At 32.9% G+C, this 24,256-nt stretch overlaps 1 protein-coding gene across 4 annotated transcripts in view; it reads right to left on the reverse strand.

Moving 5' to 3' along the window:
• The window catches only part of GRIK2 (glutamate ionotropic receptor kainate type subunit 2), a 681,135-nt gene that overhangs the window by 145,250 nt on the left and 511,629 nt on the right, over positions 1-24,256 (reverse strand). The window lies entirely within an intron of this gene.

Here is a 24,256-nt window from a genome sequence, read left to right on the forward strand (position 1 = left end):
ACGATGATAAATGGCATATTTTCACTATATATTATTACTCCTGAGAGGAAAATCTGTATACCATTAAACTGAGAACATTTTTAAGACAGTCTTTTTCATGTGCATGATTAAAAATTCATTAAAAGACTAGAAAACCATTATAAAAACAAGTTGAGTTATAGAATAAACATTTTTAAAACTGTGGAAAAATAGCAAATGCAGAAGAAACAATACAAAACCAGCTTAAAATTTTTTTCTGATGTAACACAAACTACCAAAATAATAAATTAAAATAATCACTGAATTATTATATATCTGAGAAAACAGTATTATAAACTTACATCTTTTTGTGTAGCAAACTCAGTTCTAACTTGAAAACCAAATCATAATAAACTGCATTCTGATACATGCTTCTGACATCAATATAACGTTCAGAGGGTATGGCAATTTGCATATCAAAGCAGTGTTAGAAGCAAGCAAGAGTCAGTACGAAGGCTGATTGGTTTCTACTTATTATTTGGAATCAGGTCTATAATTCATTTGAATCACTGATTTAAGAGAAAGAAAATAAAATCTAAAATTTGAGTCCAGTGATAGATGGTTTCAGAAATATTAATGATACTTCTCAAATAATTCAAACAGAGGGCTTTTCAAATTGTCAACTGTATACATAAATTAACTTATCCTAATTATAATCCAGATATATTTATCAATTAATGGTACTATCCAAAAAAATCACTGCGGTAATGAAAACTATTTAGTCTATTACTAAACTAACAAAATATTTTCCTAATATCTCAAGTTTTAAAGCCACTCTTTTGTAAACCAAATTAGTTTGTATGCCCTTTATAAAAGCATTAAGAAATCTTACATTCAATCAAAGTTATTTGAATAATGTACCTGTCATTGCAATGAGCCTACTTTTCTTCACAATAATCTTTCTGACATATTAAAATTCAGAAGATGAAATAAACCATTTTCACCTTTCTAATACAATTTTAGAACACCCTTGTTTTAATAGCCTATGCTTGACAAACAAGAAATGTTTTGTTTGGTTCTCTAAGTTAAAGTGACACGCTGAACAAAAAGATTGATTGGATGGTAATTAAACATTCTGGTCTGACTTGTAGTCTAACTCAAGTAAAACTAGCTTTAGTTATAGAAATTTATATATTTTTATTTAAATTCCCTCATTAATTTTACTCTACTGAGTGTGTGTTTTAATAGTATTCCAAGTATCATAATGCTGGCCATCAATCTTTCCACTAGAACGTCTTCTTTAAAAATATTTTTAATTTTACTTAACTATCTAAACAATCCATTGCTCATCAGAGACAATGTGATCCATCTGGAACGCTCAGCTTCAGGCACTTGAACAAGTTGCATTACCTCTCTGTGCTGTACCCCTATCTGAAAAGGAGAAACAGTAGCAAAACCTAACTCATAAGAGTGTGATAGTTGTATGAGTTAATAATGTACTAGCAGACAGCAATTACTCAAGAGTCTGACATCCTATTATTAAATACATATAGTTAAATTTTGTAATTTTGACTGTAGTTACATACTAAAATAACTGTTTTGATTTATTATTCATTAAACTGTTCTTTTTTTACCCCTACAAGTGTACTAACTATAAACATAAAGAGCTGGATTTAGTTTTTGCACATGACAAATCCTAGAGACACTACCATACACAATGAGCACAGAACTGTGGCTGATCGAGACCACTCGTTTCCGCATAGAATTCCAAGAGCCCTTGAGGTTTATACCGGCGCTTCATGGAATTTCCTTGAAATGAGGGGAGAGAGATGTGGTGATGGGGCTTCGGGAGATATATTGTAAATACGCACGGCTTTGTCCTCTCTTTCCAATTTATATTATTTATATTTTAAAGCTTTCATATACATATATTCTGAGAAGGAAAGACAGAAAGAAAAGAGGTAAGGGGAAACGAGGGGGGGGGGGGGGATAGTAAGAAGAATCTAGAAACACTGACCCAATTCAAGAGACTATCTACTTCAGTAAGGGCATCTCGTGTATAACTTAATTGAAAGTGAGGGAAAAATATACGTCAAATTAACACTCAAATTCAAATTATATATACCTTTCATGTGCTCCACTTTATCTGTTTCCTCTTAAACTAAAGATTTCTGGTGGACAAAGGCTCTGAAACCTGTAAATCTAACTAACATAAATACTATTTCACTTGAATTTGTGATTTGCTCCCCATGATCATGCTCAGAAAGCTTTTCCTGTCTCCCTTTGATTTATTAGCATTCTTTTAGGTGTTACTGTTAATCACGCCTCCTCTCTTCGAATTCCTAATCTGAAACAACACTCCCACTTCCTTCTCCAACACACATGAGCGCAAGCGCGCACACAAACACACACACACACACACACACACACACGCGCGCGCGCGCGCGCGCCTTTAACTGCTCTGTCTGTGGTCTGCTTTGTCTTCCTCACATTTAAGGCATCACAGCTGATTCTATTTCTGTTCTCTATTTTTCTAAACTAAATCATCTATCCCTCCTTCAGATTAAGTGCTATGCTTAACGCTGTCCTCCGTGTTTCCAGCAGATCTTGCTTTGGTATCTGTGCCTACCTTCCATCTCCTTCAGGTAAAATTTTTAAAACTCTGTTGGTCTCCACAATAATTTTTCTGATCATAAAGAATTATTTCCATCACCTCCAAACTATACATTTATTGTCAATAGAGTTAATTTCTAGTGACCTTAGAGTAGACTTCAATATTAATAAATTCGATGTGAACTCATAATCTTTCCTCTTAATCCTTGCCTTTTACTGCCTTCTCCATCACTACCAATAGCTTCCCCTGCCAGCATCCCTAAATTAACAATTGCAGTGGTTCTGACACTAACCCTTAGCTCATTTAGGCTAACACTTCAAAGTCATCTTTAGTTCTTTATATTCTCTGCCCTGCAACCTGACCTCCAAACAGTTGTCAAGTTGTATCAGTCTACCTCCAGAATGTCTCTTTCATTCCTTACCCTTCTCCCTCCCTGTTTATTTCCATTGACATCAATGCTGGTTCTGGTTGTCATATACCATAGCAATAGTCTCCTATCTGGACTGTCCACTTTTTAATTTTTCATTCCAAATTTGTAAGCTCCAAATTCTGCTTCTCTGTTAATTTTCCATATTTCCATAGCTCTATTAAAAACAAATCTTTAATCTGACCATAGTCTATATATTATATAAATACACATGCTTTTAGGGAGGGAATTCAGGATCCTCCACATACTTTTTCAGAATTATGTTTCATTACTTTTTCACCTACCTGCTGGGCTACTGGCCACTTTAAAAAAAAAGACTATATTAACTATAATAATTTTTATCCATTTCTTTGCTAATATTGTCCTTCAGCATGTAAATCCCTATTCTTCACTCCACTGATATTCAAGTTTTACACCCACCATTCAATCCCAATCCAGTATTACCATATTGTTATTGTTTTTATGATCCTTTCATGGAGGATAGTTATGGTAGAGACCAGTTGCTATCCCTCAGTATTCATGGTCCTGTCTGAGTTTCACCAGGCACTTGACTGCCCAGCAAATAAAACTATACTTGCACATCTTGTAAGCAATTAAATTTGAGCCAATGGAATATGAGCAGTGCAGTGTGTACAACACCTGAGAACTCTCTTTAAGGATATGTGTCCAGGACTCTCTTTTCTTTTTCTGTCCCTCAGGGAATGGTGGCAACTAAAGATGTATTGGAAATCCCATGTTTAGGATGGCAAAGTTGCCCTACGAGGCTTGGATTGGCACTCCACTGGTCTATAGCTTATTCAAAGAAATAAGGTTTTTGGTTTAGAGTTCCTGTTTTTTGCCTACCTTTGTTAGTGAATCCTGACCAGTACTTGAATGATTCAGGTACCTCCCTCTTCATATGTACAGCACTAAGCACTTCATATGTACACGTTTACCATCTCCTGGTTTCTTCACTGTAAAGTAAAGTATCTATCTACTCTCTTCTACTAGGTTTTAAGCAAACATAGTTTCTGTACGCCAACTCTAATTTAAAAATATAAGAAATAAAAAGTATATTTTAAATATTCTTATGCAACATTTACTTTTTTTTAAATTTCTGGACAAATATCTAAAATAATAATCTTCTAATTTCTTTACACCTAATTTTTCTTTAACCCTAAGATTTTGTCTCTGCAAAATCTTGATTTTGTTTTTCAACCCATTGTCTTCTTCTCAAGGCTATTAGCCATATTGTGCTAAAATTATTAAGCACCAGCCCTTTGATATTTTCTCTTTTAACTTCTGTGACCTGCATATCTGCTTTTCTACTTTCTGCCTAATAAAGCATTCTTTTGGCTAAAAATTGGTCACACATCTTTCTTCTGTATTTAGTAAGTAAACACACTCAAGGTTTAATCTCTGTGTTGATAATTACAAATCCTCAAAATTTATGGCCGTGATTTCTCAAAGTATTCCCAACCACCTTTGTATATTCCTACTTAGGCAGCTCACTGTTACTTTATACATCAAGTGTTTAAAATTGAGCCTAACTCTTCCTATACTAGCTCTGCTTCCAATTTTTTCCTTTTCTACAATGATATGACATATCACTGAATTCTTGAGACTCAAATTTTATTTCCACATGAGATATTATCTCACATCATCAGAATGGCTATCATCAATAAATCTATGAACAACAAGAGTCGGTGAGGATGTAGATAAAAAGGAACCCTTGTGTCCTGTTGGTGGGATTGAAAATTGGTGCAGCCACTATAGAAAACAGTATGGAGCTTCCTCAAAAATTTAAAAATAGAGCTACCTCATGACCCAGCAATCCTATGTCTGGGTAGTTATCCTAAGAAATTCAAAACACCAATATGAAAAGATATATGCATCCTTATGTTCACCGCAGCATTATTTACAATAGCCAGGATATGAAAGCAACCTAAGTATCCACTGATAGATGAATGGTTAAAAAAAGATAATATACAATAAAATATCACTTGGCTATAAAAAAAATAATGAAATCATGTCCCAGCCAGTTGGCTCAGTGGTAGAGCGTCAGCCTGGAGTATGGATGTCCTGAGTTCTATTCCCAGTCAGGGCACACAGGAGAAGCGCCCATCCGCTTCTCCACCCTTTCCCCTCTCCTTTCTCTCTTTCTTTCTCTTTCCCTTCCACAGCCAAGGCTCCATTGGAGCAAAGTTGGTCCAGGCGCTGAGGGATTAAGAAGCACAAATTGGTAGCTCCATGGCCTCTGCCTCAGGCTCTAGAATGGCTCCAATTTCAATGGAGCAATGCCCCAGAGGGGCAGAGCATCGCCCCCTAGTGGGCATGCTGGGTGGATCCCAGTTGGGTGCATGTGGGAGTCTGTCTCTCTGCCTCCCCGATTCTCACTTCATAAAAATACCAAAAAAAACATGAAATATTGTGTCTATGGCCATACCACCCTGAACGCGCCCAATCTCGTCGAAATCTTGTAATTGGTGACAATGTGGATGAAATTAGAGTGACTTATGCTAAATGAAAGAAGTCAGACAGAGAAAGAAAAATACTATACGATTTCACTTATATATGGAATCTAAAGAACAAAATAAATGAACAGACAAGACAGAAATAGATTCATGAAAACAGAGAACTGAGGGTTGTCAAAAGAGAAAGAGTTTGGGGGAATTGGGTGCAAAATATGAAGGGATTTAGAAGTACAAATTGGTAGCTATAAAACTGTAATGGGAAGGTAAAGTACAGCACAGGGAATATAGTCAATAATATTGTAATAACTATGAGTGGTGCCAGGCAGGTACTAGAATTATCAGGGCGATCACTTTGTAAGTAATATAATAGTGTAATAACTATAATACTAATATAAAGTAATACTGAATGTCAGCTGAAATTGAAAACAAAAGTTTATTTCCATCTTCTTTTTATCTCCTTCCTTAAATATAAGTATGCTTACACCATATCAATTTTTGTTTTATAATTCCTTTTTATGTTGTTTCACCTTCTATGGGACTTTCATCTTGATCCTAAATTAAAAAGTTTGGAAGTCAATTCCTACTTGGTTCCCCTTTTTCCGATTTTCTAAAAATTAACTTTATATTAAATTGTGTACCATAAAACATACCTTCTCTAGAATCATTTTCTATTAGCTAGTGAATCAGATTTAACATTCTTTTCTTCTGAATTTCAAGGATCTATAAAATGACTTAACAAATTTTTTTTTTGCTTTATTCTATTATATGGAAACTGGCCAATTCTCTTGTTATATCTTTGATTATTCTGCTCTTACTAATGAAAAGACCTCTTCACTTTGGTTGGTTCACCCAACTAGCTTTTATTCTATTTTCTTCTGAAATTCCAGAGGATTTACCTTTTCCCAAAGCTTTGGTTTCAAATCTTTCTATGTTAAGTATTGCTTGTGCTCTACTATTGGTGTTTTATGTACCAGTCTTGAATTCTCAAATTTTTATGAGATTCTTGAGAGATGGGATTTTTAGCATTATCATCATCATTATTATTATTATATTCAGTAACTAAAATGGCATAATAGAAGGACTACAGGTTTGAGGGCTAAAAGATTTGAGTTCCAGACACCTGTATATTTTGTACTTGGTGACAAGTTCTAAACCTCTCTGAACTGAGACTTATCTCTAAAAGGAAAGGAAAAAATACTAAAAATTAGAGATAAAATATGCAAAGCATTTTGTAAACTATACAGTGCTACATAAATTAAAAGTATATAATTCTTATTTAAAGGTTCTTACTAGAGTCTTATATCAATAATAATTTAGAGTACAAATTATCTACTACTTGTTAAGAATGTTTTTTAACCATATTTTTCAAAATGCAAATTCAACATTTGAACATTTTATCAGAGGCAAACTACATCACAACTACTCAAGAGTACACATATGATTTTTTATAATATTATGTATTATTTTGAGCCAGTGAGCTATATATCAATACTTTCACATATTTAATCATTTTCTTCTTTCCACTTCCTGAAGTTGTATTGACCTTTCTAAAATATGTCTTCTTCATATTTCAGAATTTAAATTCAATATGAGTTGATATCTTCATCATTATTATTTCATAGCTATACTCAACTTTCTTCTGTATTATAAATCAACAGAAAATCTTGTTTTAAACATCAACAACAGTAATTATGATACTCTGAATTTTCTGCTCCTCTTTACTCTACTTAGTCCTTCATTGACACAGCAATCCTTCACATCAATTTAAACTGGGATTTAAATGGTTGATAGGAAAAATGAATAGCTTTGCAACTGTAGTTTATCTTAAACAAAATAAACATAACCATTTCCAAAATCGACTATAAACTAATACTCAGTATGTAAATAATATGATAAGTTTTTTTAGTTTTGTATACATTTTACAAAATGACTACAGTTTTGCTTTTTCTTCCATGGTCATAATATATTATATTTAACTGAGTATGAAATGGCAAATGAGATGTTGCTACTTTTCAGTTGAAGTATCAGAGTAATTTAAATATCTAAAATTTGATAAAGTTTCAATTGTTATGTTTTTAATTTATGTACAAAAAGATTATTTTGAATATTTATAACTATTTGTTAAAAATTGATCCATTTCATTAAATAAATATATAATTTTCAAAAGAAAATAGCATTGCATTTAATAAGGAAAATTATAGGATCCAATCATGTTTGTTTGGTATTAAATAAATCAGGTGACATGGTCAGCCTAACTGAATTGTTTAGGAGAGAAACGAGAAGCACATAAAAACTCCATATACATTAAAATTCTTCAAAGAATGTCTATAAACCATGTTTTTAATCACAATTCTATAGTTTTTCAAGTTCACCCTCCATTTAAGCTATGTACAACTGTTCACTATTACTTAAATGAGCTATAAGCTATGTCAGGATAGGTGGTGATCAAGCCATGTTAGTACTAATACTGGTAGCATAGAGACACTAGTTTATTTAGCATTTACTTGAAAAGTAGAGCATGGAAGTGGATATGATAGCTATCACTAGCATGAAAGCAAACAATCAGAAATGAGAGAATATTTCTAGAAATTAGATCCAGATTGAATGAAAGTTCTAAGTATAGTTCTACTTGGAGATAAAGTTACTATTTGTTTAATTTTAGGAATACCTTGAAAAGAGCTATGAGTGGAAACTTCTAAAGCTTTAAACAAGATATTAAAGGTCCAGCTGAGGTATTCCAGAGAAGGCAAGCTTAAACAATAAACTTAAAAATAAAACATATAATTAATAAGAATAATAATCTAACTTTCTATTTGTGTCATACTTGCCAAGTATAAAAACAAATCCAGCTATATTATCTCATTTTGAACTGCAAAGAAATGGCCTGAGGTAATATTATTAACATTATTATAAAAAAAACAAGATTCATTTGGATCAGGGATCTCTGCTCAAGAGCGTAGAAGGCTGCAGTCAGGTATGCAATATCCTCATGCAAACAAGTTTCTGCTCTCTTTGTATGGCCCAACCCACTCAACATTTCCATTTTTCTCATCTCTCATGAGAAAGATAAAGGAATGTCTTATGATCTAATTCAGTTCCTAGTGATAGAAGAATATTATTTCCAGTTTTTCTACTCTCTAGTCTATAAGGAGTTGGTTGGTTTTCATTTGGAATACAAAAGACCCTTTTATTAATTAATTTTGGGCACATTTTTCCCTGCATTTTATAGAGTCAAATATTGCACATTGAGAGAATTCAAAAATTAAGAGTTGGTCATAGTGTCTTAATGTCATTGAGAAAATTCAAAAATTAAGAGTTGGTCATAGTGCCTTAATGTCATTAGAATACAAAAAAGTATTCATATATTTTCAACAAAGGTCTTGTTTCAATTAGTAAATACATTAATTGACATCTAAATTCTATTAAAATATTACATTATGAATTTTTAAATACCACAAAACCAAATTTAATAATATAAGTATTTTAAATGTCAAAATTAAATAATAGAGGAATAGATATAAAATCCTTAAAGGAAGTCAAATTCACCTGAAGTCTAAACTATTTTTACAATATTATCTTTGCTTTATACTTTGCCATTGCCACCTAAATTCTAACTATTTTGCACATGAAATATAATATTGCTTCCTTTACACTGTCAGGAAAAGTTATATTTTTGAATCCATGAAGAAATGCTAAAAGCAAGAGCCTCAGCAATTTTTGTGAACCCTCACAGAATCTTTGAGATGGAATAAATCAAGTTAAAGGAATTTAATTCTACATATGGAAAAAAGAAAAAGAAATCTTTTAGGGTAGATTGGTTATATTTCCAAGTCATTCATTTCTAATTAATTTTGATTTTAGCAAAGAAAATATCAAGAAAGTTACCTTAGAATATTTTATGTACCTATTAAGATCCATGACCAAAAATAGTAATATGACTGAGAAATCTACCATATCAAATGGTGCAGTTAGGTTTTTCTCCTAATACCTGTACAAAACACAGGGGTTCAAGCTGAGAAACTTCTGTGAAATTTAGACTGTTCAGTTATCTATCTTTTATAATATTACTAAAAGTCTAAAAAACAGAGACAATTACCTCAAATACAAATAGCTTTACTTCAAAGCAAACAAAATAGTGGTGTCTTCAGCAACATGCTCTACCAATACCCAAAATTGATGCCAAGCAATGATATTGTAGGTATGATCTACATATATTTGGCAAATATCATTTTACTTTTAGACTTTTTTTGTTGGTTTGATATAATGTTGTTTTTATGCTTTGAACCTTTGCTACCACATAGACCAATTCTAGTGCATAATTAATCTTAAACACTATTTTTAGCCAGAAAATTAGTATTGTGATTATTCCAAATAAATTGTTTAATATAACTTAAATAATTTCTTTTCCAAAAATAAGGATGATGACATTTTTATAGCAGTTGTTATTAAAAATCTTATCTTGATAGTTATCAATAACATATCCCAGAATGTTTTTCTATTATTTAGTAAATTAAATTTGTTTTACTTAAAAATAAATTGTGTGTATATTAGAATATGTCACACTAGCCCATACTGGAATTTTTTTAATTGAGCACATTTAAACTACTTTAAGAATTAATTCCTAATGAAAATACATTTTTAGCTAGAGTTAATTTTAATTACCTTCCAAATCATTCATGAGCAGGATATTAGTTAAGATTGTATTGTGTTTTCTGTGCTCAGATGTAAAAAAGCTTCATAATATGAAATGATCTGGTGAAGTTTTGAAGTTGGATAAAGTTAAGATATGTCTAAGAAAGAAATGAAAGTCTTCCTTCCCTATCTAGCACAGGGAAAGGGTCAGAATGCTCAAACCTGAACATTTCTTTGTATGACAGGCATCCCGGGAAGCCAGGCCTCACTGGTTTGGAAGGCGAAGTCCCCATGTCAGCACATGGTCCTGTGGAGCAAGTCCATCTCTCGAAACCATTTGCTTATGTGAAACCCATGAGATACAAGACTGCAACTTTCACAGAATCTGTTTTCAAGCAGGAAGAGGCCATGGCCACCATGAGGGAAGAAGCTGGAGGGCAGGTAGAGGCTACGGCAGGAAGGCAGGTCTCCATAGGACCCCGACCTGCATGTGGGGTCAGCACACTTTCTTGGACTGGATGTGAATGTAGAGTTGGACCATCATGAAGAGCCCAGCCACCACATGGAACGAGAATCCAGGCAGACCCTATCTGTATCTTATACTGAAGCAGTGACACTGCACGGAGATGTATGGCAAGGCCACGGTGCCACATGGACCAACTGATAGAGACACTCCAGGGGCTGCCCGGTGCCACTGGCTTCTTACCCCTGGGTAGGACTCAGACCCATGGTGGGTTAAGCTTTGTGTTTCATGCAGACCTCCTTTGGCACCTATGTGCACAGGGTCCCAGCATTCTTTACCCATAGCACACACTGACCTCTGTCAGTTGCTGTCAATCTCCCTTTCCCTGATCCAGGAGTTTGCTAAATACTCCCTGTTCTCTAGTCCTAAACCTAAGTCTCCATTTCTTTCCCACTCTTTCCTCTCTTTCCTCTGCCTTGTCTGGATTGAGCCTGTGAGCTTCATCCCAGGATCCTAGCAGGGTCCGTGCTTACTTCCCATGCACCCTCTGTCACCCTTTTTGCTCTATCAAACACACACATATATTTAGCAGTCTCCCTTTGCCTTCCTCTGTCTCAGTATAGTCAAGCTGTGGTAATATAATACTATAGGCTGGGTGGCTTTAAAACAACAGGACTTTATTTCTCACAGTTCTGGAGACTGATGTTGAAGATCACAAGATTCAGTGTCTAGTGAGAGTCTTGTTCTCAGTTTACAGATAGCTGTCCTCCTGCTGTGTCCTCTTGTGGCTGACAGGGTAAGAGAACAATCTAGGGGCTCTTTTACAAGGGCACCAATCCCATCACGAGGGTTCCACTCATGACCTAATCACATCCCAAAAGATCTACCTCCAAACACTATCTCAGTAAAAATTAGGATTTCAAAATATAAATTGAGGAGTGGAGCACACAAACATTCAGTCTATAGTATTTCCACCATGACTTTTTTCTCACAAGAGATATAAAGACCAAATAGTTTAAAGAGTACACAACAAAAGAGGAAAAAGAAGAACATCCAAGGCAATAGAACATTCAGAAAAAGACTTTTATATGATTTTAAAAATTGATTTTAAAGAGAGGAAGGGTGAAAAAGAGAGACACAAAGATAAATTTGTTGTTCCACTTATTTATACATTCATTAGTTGTTTCTTGTATGTGCCCTGAGGGTCAAAAATGCAACCTTGGCATATTGGGACAACATTCGAACCAACTGAGCTACCTGACAGATCCAGAAAAATTCTTTAAAACTGCATAATTAATATCTTTAGAGAGATACAGGATAATATGTTATTCTATGTACTTACATAAAAAGTCAATTAGAGATGTTTGAGATGAAAAATTTGTTGAAATACCAAGTTATGTTGTAATTTGAATTGCTAATGGACAGAACTGAGGAACAAATCAGTAAACTAGATATTTGGACAGAGGGAACCCCCGAATATGGCAAAAGAGAGGTAAAGTTGTGGAAGATGCTTCACACTGAGAATAGCTTCAGAAGTTGGGGCATCTAACATAAAACTTCTACCAAGAGGAACAGAACATTTATATGAGAGCAATATATGAAGAAATAATGGCTAATAATTTCTCCACACTGAAGAAAGACATGCATCCTGAGCAGCACATGAGAATGACACGTACCTGATTGTAGTATGGTAGAAAAAAAAATCCCAAAAGCTACCTAAGAGATGAGACATACAAGGAAAGCAGAACTAGCCTGACATCAGATCTCACTAGGCAGCATCAGCAAAGTTGAGAAAGGAATGGGATGACATCCTCAAAGGCTGCATAAGAAATAACTCTGAATCTAGACTTCTATAAACCAATGAGATGCTAGAGTGCTCTGCACCAGGTAGTGCACAGATGGGAGGTTCTGGAACTCCTGCAGCCATCTCATTAGCTGAGTTAAGGGTGCTAGTGGGAATTGAGGAGGGCGTGGCAGATAGGTGAAGGAGTGTAGGAAACAAGAGAAGGCTGAATCCTGATCACACTGGACTTGAAGAATGAGCTTCCTCTGAATTTTATCTATTACACAAGCTAATAAATTTCCTTACTGTTAAAGGCAGTTTGAGTGGAGGATTTTGCTACCTGCAGTGAAAGGACATATAATATTTTTATTCAGAGAGAGAGTAGTATCCAAGAGGAAGAAGTAGAATGCAAAAAGGATCAGAAGCAAGGAAATTAGTAAAGTGATTTATTAAGTCTAAATAAGTATGATTCTAGAAGAAAGATGAATACTCTGAAATTAAAATTCCAGAAGACATTGCTATAATCATTTATAAGTAGGGGGAGTTCAGAAGGATCTGAAAAGTACTAAAATTGCTAACTAGTTCCTAGAAATTCTATTGATGTTCAATATGAGAGAGCAATGGAACTCTATACACTTATGGGTGTGTGAGCCCATTGTTAACCACTAAATAAACTGAAACAGAATATAAAATTTCAAACAGATTGAGGAAAATTTATCAAAAGAAAATTTGATGAATCAAGCAAAAGACATTGGGGGTTAAAAATAAGGAGAAAGCATGACACATTTAAATGCTAAATAAGTAACTTGATGGCAACTTTGCATGTTCCTGACTTCAATGGGAATATTTGAAATGTTTACTATTAAGCAGAGTGTTTTCATAGGTTTCTTAGTTATGCATGATAGAGCTGAGATCACTCTCATCTCAGAGTTTGATAAAAGGTTTTTTAAAATTGGATTTTGTGTTATATTAAGTAGATTTTGATGATTTTAAGATTCATTTGTGAAAGAAAATGTCCAAGGAAAATGAAAAGAATTTTTTACATGAGAGATTTTTTAAAATATATTCAACTATTGTCTTAAATAAATCCTTATCTTTGTAAAAAAAAAAATGAAACAAAACATTTGAAAGACATTATTACATAAATTATAAAATATGTGAGTTTACAGTTTAGAACACTGATTTTATTTAAAAATAAAAACAATTAAACGTAAATATATTTAATTGAAGTAAATGCAGCTCAAGTAAATAGTCAATTCTAAATTTCTGGTGTGTAGTTATTATTTACAAATCACCCAGGACTGAACAGAAGATATTTGTACTGTAATAATTCCTATACTGTTTCATCAGGCCAAATGTGGCACAATCCTTATGAATATTGTCTTTCTAGAATAAATTTGTAATGATTAAAAATGGTAGTTCTTTAAAAGAAGCAGCTCAAGGCATATTAATTACTTATCATACACATATTATTCCATCTGATAAACTTTATTGCAATATATTAGCTAGTTAACACAATGTCAAAGACTGTTCAAATAGAAAGTGTGAAAATGGAAAAAAATAAACCAAAAGCTTCAAAGAACATTAATTCACACTGCAAATCAAAGTAACTCCCACATTAAAAAACCATAATGGCAATGGATTTATTCATGCAATCGTCATTATGCACATCACTATTAAACTAGCACATGTATAATTTTTTAGAGTCACCTGCTGATTTTGGGTTAACTTGAACATCTATGTATCTGAATCTCACTGGAGTTTTACCAGTGCTCCCATCCAGTATTTCCAGCTAGCTACAAGAGATTTCTACCTGGATGTACAGCGATGCCTCAAACCCAGCATGACCTAAACCAATATTCCCAGTCCTCATACCAAACCAAGGCTATGTCTATACTTGATGACCTATGCAGATAAGCTAATCATTTTACAAGGATCGAGATAAGAACACTTGAAGTCCCCTGTCTATTCTCTCCTTCTTTGCCTATATTCATTATATCACCAAGATTTAGTGTATTTTTGTTTGCAAAATAATTATTGTATTTGCCATTCCCTTCCCATTTCACAATTCCTTTATTAATGCAATTTTAGCTTGGGTTTTGGCTACCTCTAGTACAGCAGGTCTTCCTTCCTTTCGATTTTTCCAATCCTATCTCTTTTGTCCATCCTACACATGACTTTTATCAAATTTTTCTAGATGTTGATACTGTTCATTCTTTCATCAAGAATCTATTAGAAATCAGTATCACTTTCTAATCAACTCTAACATATTCTACCCAAATTTTAACACTTTAGAAACTTGAGTCATCTCATCACATTTCCTACTAAGCCACAACAAAAAAATAATAATTTATTAAAATACACCAATAAATATCTCATATATGGCATTTATATTAACATCTCCATACTCTAGCTAACACTGTTACAGCTAAGATATTCCCTCATTACAGTATATTAATAACCTACTTAAAAATTAAAGCATAATCTTTCCATTAGATGATAAGCCCTTTGACAGGAGAGGATATGACACATTTATTTTAATCTCCCCCCAAAATACTCTCTCCATTTTTCGCTATTCAGAATATTTTTTTTCCTCTTTTAAAGCCAAATTCTCTTGCTGGGAAAATAGATTCTTTAAGGAAAGAGAATGTTTCATTTTAATTTTATATCTCCTATAGCTTTAGAACAATACTAGAAGTATAAATTCTATTGTTTTGTAGAGTCTATATATATAGAAAAACAAAATCTGCATGTACTTTGATTCATATTATTTAGAATGTGTGATATTACTGGGTGTAGAAGAGACAGGGAAGAGTCACTGTTTAGTGAATAATTATCATAGTAATACTTCTCAATAGCACATAGAGTTTGTTTAATGTAACATAAACATATTTTGGTATTCACAAAATAATTTCTAAGATTTATCTGTTTTTCAATACCCATGTTCTCAAGCAAGTGCAAAGTAGTAATATTGACAACTACCAACTATAGACAAACAATATTTGTCTTAATCCTATTTACCTTGCCTACCTGTCTCCTACCTGTCTCTGTGGTCTACTTCTTGAGCAGGACTGTTTCACATTTAAACTACTGATGAAATTCCTTCTACTGCTTTAAACCTACAAAGATAATAAGATGTATGTATATTTAAATCATATCAGTTCTATATTTCATTAAGGTAACCTTTCTCTAAACAATAAGCAAAATACTAGTTTGACTATAAGACTATGTGTATTAAAAAATGAGTAGAAGTAAAAACAAATATATAAACAAATAAATATGAACTTTCTATTACTTTCAATGTAAGCTTAAGTCTCTTGAACAAAGTCTTTGGTGAGACCTAAGATATGACTTGTTTGGAACGCTTCCAGGAAAAACTTACTTTCTTTAAAAAATAAAGAATAATATTAAGATGCTCACTCAAGCAGTTGCTGGAAACAGTGCACAAAAGACAGGGGCACAGAATATTTTTTGATAATACAGAAAAAAAACATGCAACTAAATGTGATAGTTCAGAAATTCTTACAACAAATCTCTTCATGAAACTGAAGTCTAGGCACAATAATACCAATCCCTGTTAGCAGGGTTTTGGCTATGAATGAAAGCACTGCTTTTAAATGTGCACAGAGAAAAGTTATAGTCGTATTCAGCCCTTTAAGGCAGTGGTCCCAACCCCCGGGCTGCGGACCGGTACCTGTCCATGGGCCATTTGGTACCGGTTTGCAGAGAAAGAATAAATAACTCACATTATATCCATTTTATTTGTATTTAAGTCTGAACGATGTTTTATTTTTTAAAAATGACCAGATTCCCTCTGTTACATCCGTCTAAGACTCACTCTTTTTTTTTTTTTTTTCATTTTTCCGAAGCTGGAAACGGGGAGGCAGTCAGATTCGCATGCGCCTGACCAGGATCCACCCGGCATGCCCACCAGGGGGCGTCGCTCTGTTGCATGAGGAGCCATTCTAGCGCCTGAGGCAGAGGCCACAGAGCCATCCCCAGTGCCCGGGCCATCCTTGCTCCAATGGAACCTCGGCTGCGGCAGGGGAAGAGAGAGACAGAGAGGAAGGAGAGGGGGAGGGGTAGAGAAGCAGATGGGCGCGTCTTCTGTGCGCCCTGGCCGGGAATCGAACCTGGGACTCCTGCACGCCAGGCCGACGCTCTACCGCTGAGCCAACCGGCCAGGGCCTAAGACTCACTCTTGATGCTTGTCTTGGTCACACGTGATACATTTATCTGTCCCACCCTAAAGGCCAGTCTGTGAAAATATTTTCTAACATTAAATCGGTCCATGGCCCAAAAAAGGTTGGGGACCACTGCTTTAAGGCACAGATTTCCCACCATTGGTGATCATTGCTGATAACATATCATAAGTAAGCCTTGAGCAGGACTTAAAAGAGGTGCATATAAATACTGAGGTCTGACAGGGCTGTAGGATTGAGACTAGAATCCCCTACACACTTAGTAAAGCTAACTACTTGGAGCTGAAAAAACTGTATAACAAAGCCAATTGTTTTACTGCTCTAAAAATTATTTTAAAAAAAAAACTCCTAATCTTTCCTTAATTACCTAATACAATATAGCTTTTTGCTCTATTTTCTTGGTATTTTTGAAATAACACCTCAGGATATCTGTGCAAGTTAGGTAGATGAAGAATGTAATTGATGCCCAATGAAGAATGTAATTGATGGTGTCTACACAATAGAAGTAGTTTTGTCTGTGGCACCTTCTGTGTTCTCTCTCTCTCTCTTTCTCCTATTTGCTCCCTAACTGTATAATGAGACAATTCACTTCCACTCATTGTCTTTCTCAGCAAAATGATGGCTCTGGATTGAATGCTCTCAAGTTCTCTTTACTCCCTGAATGTCATGATTTCTGAATATGAAACAAAGAATGCTTTGTGAGAAGCTTGGATGAGACCATTGTTTGAGCTGTTTTTAATGTCAGATCCTGAAGAATAAGGACTTCTATTGAGTTAAATTCATGATAAAATGGAGGATGTTCAATGTTAAAATATTGAATTACTAAATATATTTAAACATTAAATTTTTTAAGTAAACAAATTTATTACAACTAATGGTTACCACTAAGTTCAAAGCTGTCTAGGTGAATCTTTAATTCAATATCTTTCTATATAAAACATACTAAACCAGCAGCAGACATATTAAAGCTATCAGAGAACTTTCTTACAATCACAGAAATAGATACATTTTTTCCTGTACTTCTTTAAACTTTAAAGAAAATTCTATGTATATTTATGTCTTTTCTCCATTCAGTACAGTTGGCGCTTCTCTACTTTACACCACATTAAACTATACACTGAAATATTTATGACACACAAGGGTACAAAACTTTATGCATATTAACTTCAGAGAAGCAGAAGTCATTATTCAACATCCTTCTATGTAACTTTAAAATATGCAAGAATGGATTTAAGCAAAATTAAAAAAAAATAAAAATTAATTTGTCACTTTGCATTCAATTTTTATCATCTTTAAGTATTTTTGAACTATTTAGCATATATAACATGTCTTTGCATTAAATTATAATCACGTCTTTCTTCTGCTTTACAGTGTGGAAAAATATACCAGTGATAATGTTCAGTAAGTGTTTATTCTTTATAAAATATTTAAAATAATTTTGTGGTTTTTAAATTTTAATGCAATTTTATAATTGCATATAATAAAATTTTATAAAACATTTAAAAATAATTGTCAAATAATAGCTTTTATGCATTATAATATTTATGGCAGTTTGTGTTTTTAAAACTTTGAATATTCAAATTTTATCAGTTTTTTGTTTCTGTTAATTATTCTTTATATTATATTTGTATAATTAAAAGGTTTTTATTATGCTATTAGAAATTGTTTTTCATTTCTCATCAATGAGAATGCATATATGTATATATATACATGTATATATAGAAACTGGTCCACAGGGGTAGTAAAAGTAGGTTTACCTGCTTTTTTGTGAGTGTGTAAAACACAGTTAATAAAGATACTGTAAGGATCATAACCTGCATGCCTTTTTCCATACAAACAATAACTGTAAACCTACGTTTGCCCACCCTTAGACACACACATTTATTTACTTATATTTGCAGAGGTAAAGGTCATATTTTATACATTTCCAAAAGATGCATTTTTCTTCTGCATTTTAATTTATTTATATACATATACTTATCCTAATCAATAAAATAGAAAATGTGTTGATGAAAGAAGACTAAGAAGTCCATCTGTGTCTGATCATTTCTCTAAGCTATCAGTCCTTTAATTTTTCAAAATATTTTTTTTCATTTCAAGCTTAACTATATGTCTGCTCTTCTAAACAAACAGACTGTTCCAACTTCTCGTAGCGCCTTTTTCTCTAATTCCCTAATGATCGTATTCAAAAAAAAAATCTGCTCACTCAGCATTCAAAAATAATCCATTCAATCTGAAACCACCTTAGTATGTATTAAAGCACTTAAATTAGTACCTTCTGACCCTCTTTACATGACTTTCCAAGACATTATCTCAATCATCATTTTAAAAGTTGTTTTATGATTCAGAGTATTTCAACAAAACTCCTCCAGATATTAACATCAAAAATCTCTTCCACATTGATGACAGAGCCAAGGATTTGATCAAATTATCATGAACAATGTTTTATCCCCTTGTAACACCTTGCAGTTATTTAATAAGCTCTTCTTACTTTGAACTTAGTTTTGCTAATTTAAAAAAAAAATAATATAAATGGAGCTACTCCAGAATAGAGTGACAGATGTTACCACAGAGGAACTGCTGTGCATGTCTTATTCATCAAAGATTAGAAATATTTAAATTGGGCAAAAAAACCTTTGGACTGGCCCAAAGAAACACTGTCTTCCATACAGCTATTTGCAAAGCTGACAGAAAGCAGATATTCTGACTACAAAACTGAAAGTTAAAGGCATTCTTTAGAATTAGCACCACCAGGTATAGCTAGAGAATAAATTAGTTTATTTGTACCTATAAAAATTTCTTCCTTGCCTGACCAGGCAGTGGAGCAGTGGATAGAGCATCAAACTGGGATGCAGAGGACCCAGGTTCAAATCCCCAAGGTTGGCAGTTTGAGTGTGGGCTTATCCGGCTTGAGCAAGGGCTCACCAGCTTGAGCACGGGGTTACTGGCTTAAGCGTGGAATCATAGATGTGACCCCATGGTTGTTAGACTGAGCCCAAAGGTCGCTGCTTTGAGTCCAAGGTCACTGGCTTGAGCAATGGGTCACTCGCTCTGCTGAGCACCCCCCCCCCCAGTCAAGGCACATATAAAAAAGCAATCAGATAACTAAGGTGCCGCAACAAAGAATTGATGCTTCTCATCTCTCTCCCTTCCTGTCTGTCTGTCCCTATCTGTTCTCTCTGACTCTCTCTCTGTCAAAAAAAAAAAAAAATTCTTCCTTGACCTTACAGAAATAAAAATGTATTTCTTCTATTCATGTATTTATTCTCCTTTCTTTTCTCAGCAAATCAATACCCTTTCCTTCATCTTTTAATGAAAACACAGTTTAGATTTCTTCCTAAATTAGTGTTTCTGAATACCTGTTCTTTGGATCTCAAATGAAATCTTGTTGCCTCTCATTTTAATCTTTTATGTTTAGGATAACACTAATAATTCAAAATGTTCTTTATATCTGTTTTTTGAACAGAGTACTTTAAATTCTCTCTTATATTTGAGAGACCAATACTAGTCTCAACACGTCTTTGATTATGGAACTCCCAATAAGTCTTTTGACCACTCAGTTCATCAATTTTCTCATGTATATAATAAGGGAGTTAAATAAAATCATCTCATTATTTCAAAAGAATTTTAGGATGCTTTTATCATGATTGTTTTATTTTAAGTAACTTCATTTGTCTGTATCTACTACTTTTTGTGATTCAGATGTTTTATTTTTATTCTTTTTTTTATCTGTTTTTCATAGGATGCTTGAATCAATGTACCCATTAAATATCCTCATTCTGAAAATTTATTAATTGAAAAATAGCAAATTTAATAAATTATTCTACATTATTTTATAGACTTATTTATTATTTCTACTAAATCCTATTATCTATTTTATTATTATTTTTTTCTATTCTGATCTCTGTTAAGGTAACATTGACTTAAAGTTCCTGAAAGTTTCGCTTAGACATAATATTGTAAGTAGCAATACTTACTTTAATTCACACTCAAATATTTTTAAAAAGATAATAATCACGGAATAGGTAAACTTCCTGGGACCAAATCTTACTTCATTCAAACTAGCTTAAATATGGGCACTCCTATATCCTCAAAACTACATGAGAGACAAAAAAGAGCTAATTTAATAAATATTAGTATGTAAGGAAGGTGAACATAAGACGCAAATTTTTTAATGTATCTAGCCTAGCTTTATATACCATAGTAACATTTTGAAACAACCAAAAATAATATAATAAATAAAATTGTCAGAAGATATTAATTTAGATCCGTAACAATCAACACTAGAGAAACAATGGACTGAGGAAAAGTGAATAAATCTTGCTGAAAAGCTCTAATCAATCAATGACTGTGAGTCAGTAAGGAAAGTCACAAAGGATAAATTCAGAAATGCACACTCTGTATTAAATAGAAGACAAAGAAAGCAGAAGAAAAGAAGGGAGGGGAGGAAAAGAAAATTCCCATGGCATGGAGAGCAATGAAAAATGCACATTAAATTAGGATGCATTTAATGGCTTAAAAAGTAAATGAGATACCGTACTAAATTACAAAGTAAAATGTAGCATATTGTCAGATATTATTTACCTAATGAACTCTCCATTTATGGTGTTGTCACAAAGATTAAAAACATCTTAAGAGCTTTTTATGGAAAAACTTCAAAATATAATAATCCAATATCTAAAATATTAAATATTATCAGGAAACAAATTTGTCTTGAAAACTGCAGAACACATTATTAGTTATAATACATTTAAAGTCGAGCAGGTTCAAGTCTTTAAACTTTGAACTTTTGTTCTAATTGGGAAAGTGGAGTTGTTAATGTGTTTGTAAGCTGTGCTACCTTGCATGCTTGTAGCAATCTGGCCCCAGTTCTGTGATTAACATTTGACCTTTGTCAGGTTGTCTTGTGTCTTTAGACCTCATATTTTTCAGTAATAACGAGTTTCCATTAATTATATGTTAAAATTTTATCAGCTACAGCATAGAACTTTATACAAGGTTAGTTTTTTAATATGGTTTATGTACTTTTATTCTTTTTAAACATATAGTTCAGTTTTCCTAAATGTCTTAATGCTTTAAGTGACACAGAAAATTCCTGTCATTCTATTAATCTAACCGGTTCTATTTAAAAGTGTTTCAAAGACTTATGACTTTGTATTGTAAAATAACATACATGCTCCAGTTTCTTATTTAAATATTATATATAAATCATGTTTCTTAATATTTTGTGTCATTAATACATTTATTTGTACTTTGGCCTTCAAAATATCGTATTTAATGACTTTCAAATTTAAAGGCAAAATTTCATTGCCGTTATACTATAAATCTCTGGCAATTTGTTCATAATCTTTTTAAGACTTAATCATTTCATTGCTACATTCATAATGCTTTGTCCCTCTGTTCATAAATGGATGACTATGCTAGCACTTGGATTTTAAGACAATATGAGAAGTAAGTTAACAATCAAAAGCAGTGTGTGTTGTTGTTTGCTGTATTAACCCTTCCTAGTGTGGACTAACATTCACTATGTATTAGGCCAATAAATCAAATCATAGGTAGGTTGCATGTGGTTAATAAGGTCCAAAACTACAAATGGTATTGCTCACTCTTCGCTGTAGTCTGGCATATAGCTTTAAAATACATTATAGACAAACATATTGATTGGATGACATCTTCTGTTGGCAATGCTTAACACTGAAATGCTAGTCATATCTTTTTGTAACTTCTTGAGTCTACTGTGCAGATTTTGTGTTCTTTTATAATCCATCACACTTGAATGCCGTTTAGAGTGTTATTTCTGGGTGGACTAATTTATTATCATCTGGTCCCTTCCTATGTACTCTAGTCCTTTTACAATATTAAATTTTAAATCCCCCCATTTAGATGGAACACCTTAAGTGTGTATTTCTTCACATTGCTTAGTCAATATTCTATAAAGATCGGTATTCAAACATTTGGGAGTAAATGCCAAGGTGGATTTAATGGCAGGTGCACTGGGAGCACATCCTGGGCCCCAACTTCGGATGGGCCCCGCAAACCCTCAACTTTACACTTTTTTTCTAATGACACCAAGTTTGGTATCATATATGCAATTTTAACACTAATAAGACATAATATTTTTTATTTATTTAAAAATATGACTAACATGTATTTTTATTTTCCCTATCTCTCTCTCTTTTTTTAAAGAGTCCAATATTTTTTTCTGCGTCCAGGGCCTCAATCGACCTTAATCTACCTCTGGGTAAATGGGTTTAATCTCCAAAGTTTCTGTGTTTATAATCTTTATCCCAAGATTTAAAATACACACACATATATATATACATACATACACAACAACTTAGTTTATGATAAAAATTAAAAAATGTTAAAGCATTTGTAAAAAATCCTATCATACAAAATTTCTTTAAAATACCCTGGTTAAAAAGAAAAAGAAAAATTGTAGCTCTCTCAACAATTTGGACTTTGAACTAATGTTTAGTGTATGTTTTATTAATAATGAAATATATGGAATGGATTATCATATTTGAGGTAGAAGGTCAGGAAATTAGATTGCTATATTTTGTAGCAAAAAATCATCTTTTTCATCCAGAATGTTCATCCACAAAACTGTAACTGATTTTTGTAATGCTTTTTTCATTTAATCAAATTTAAAAGATAATAGTTTTATCTTATTCCTGAAATAGATACTGGCAGGTTATCTCAAATTAAATCTGTTAGGAATCATGAATAGAGAATACATAAATATGTATTTCAAATGATGATTTATATGCATAGTACTTTTTGATAATTGATATAGAGAAAAGATTGATAGAGCAAGCTGGAATAATTTTTAGACAATGCAAAGGTCACTGAATAAAAAAACAAATTTTTATTTAGAACTCAAACTGAATTTATATAATCTCAATTTTTCTATAAATTATGATCATAGGTTTAATATTTTGGATATATACTATCTTATAATTACACAGTAAACAAATGATATGCCATCACTGATATCATAAAACAAATACTTGGTCTAAATTTGAGAAAGAGCAGCTGCCATTTATGAAGTTATTATCTAACAACATATTTTATTTGAAATAGGCTAAGGCCTAAGCTATAATAGTTCCCATTAAACTATAAATATGTGTGTATAAGAAGAACTGGAAGGCTACAGACAGAAGATTAAATGAGTGACTGTTTTGCAGGATAGACTATATAATCATTTGATAATTGCATTCATTTAGAGATGAGCCATTCAAAATCGCTACCTGTCCAACCTGCATAAGATGAGGAAACTAGAAGCATGTGGATAAAAATTGTTGGTTGTACCTAGATAAGGCATTTTAATATCACTATAGCTGAGTGTCAGACACTGTAAGCACACATGTTGCTAAATTTACTCCTTATTTTCCTGCGTTTACACTTAGAATCCTTATATTTCATATACAGCTAGAACATTAATAATTACCATTTGATGCTATCTAATATGTAAATATGATTTCAAATGCAGAGACCTCCTTCAGTCCTATTTAAAAAGTGTGGGTTTTAAGATAGATGACAAATAAGACTCTAATAAAAGATTGAAATCTCACAAAAATATGTAGCTTCAAAACTAGATCTCAAATTAAAATCTACATATTTCATCTACTTAAAGTGCTGATCACTTCTGTAAGAATAGATAATAAACTTCATCCTTTCAATAAGCACAAAATAATTTATCAATAATTTTTCAAAATACTTCT

Source organism: Saccopteryx leptura, chromosome 1 (genome assembly GCF_036850995.1).
Source record: "Saccopteryx leptura isolate mSacLep1 chromosome 1, mSacLep1_pri_phased_curated, whole genome shotgun sequence".
NCBI classification, from domain to species: Eukaryota; Metazoa; Chordata; class Mammalia; order Chiroptera; family Emballonuridae; genus Saccopteryx; species Saccopteryx leptura.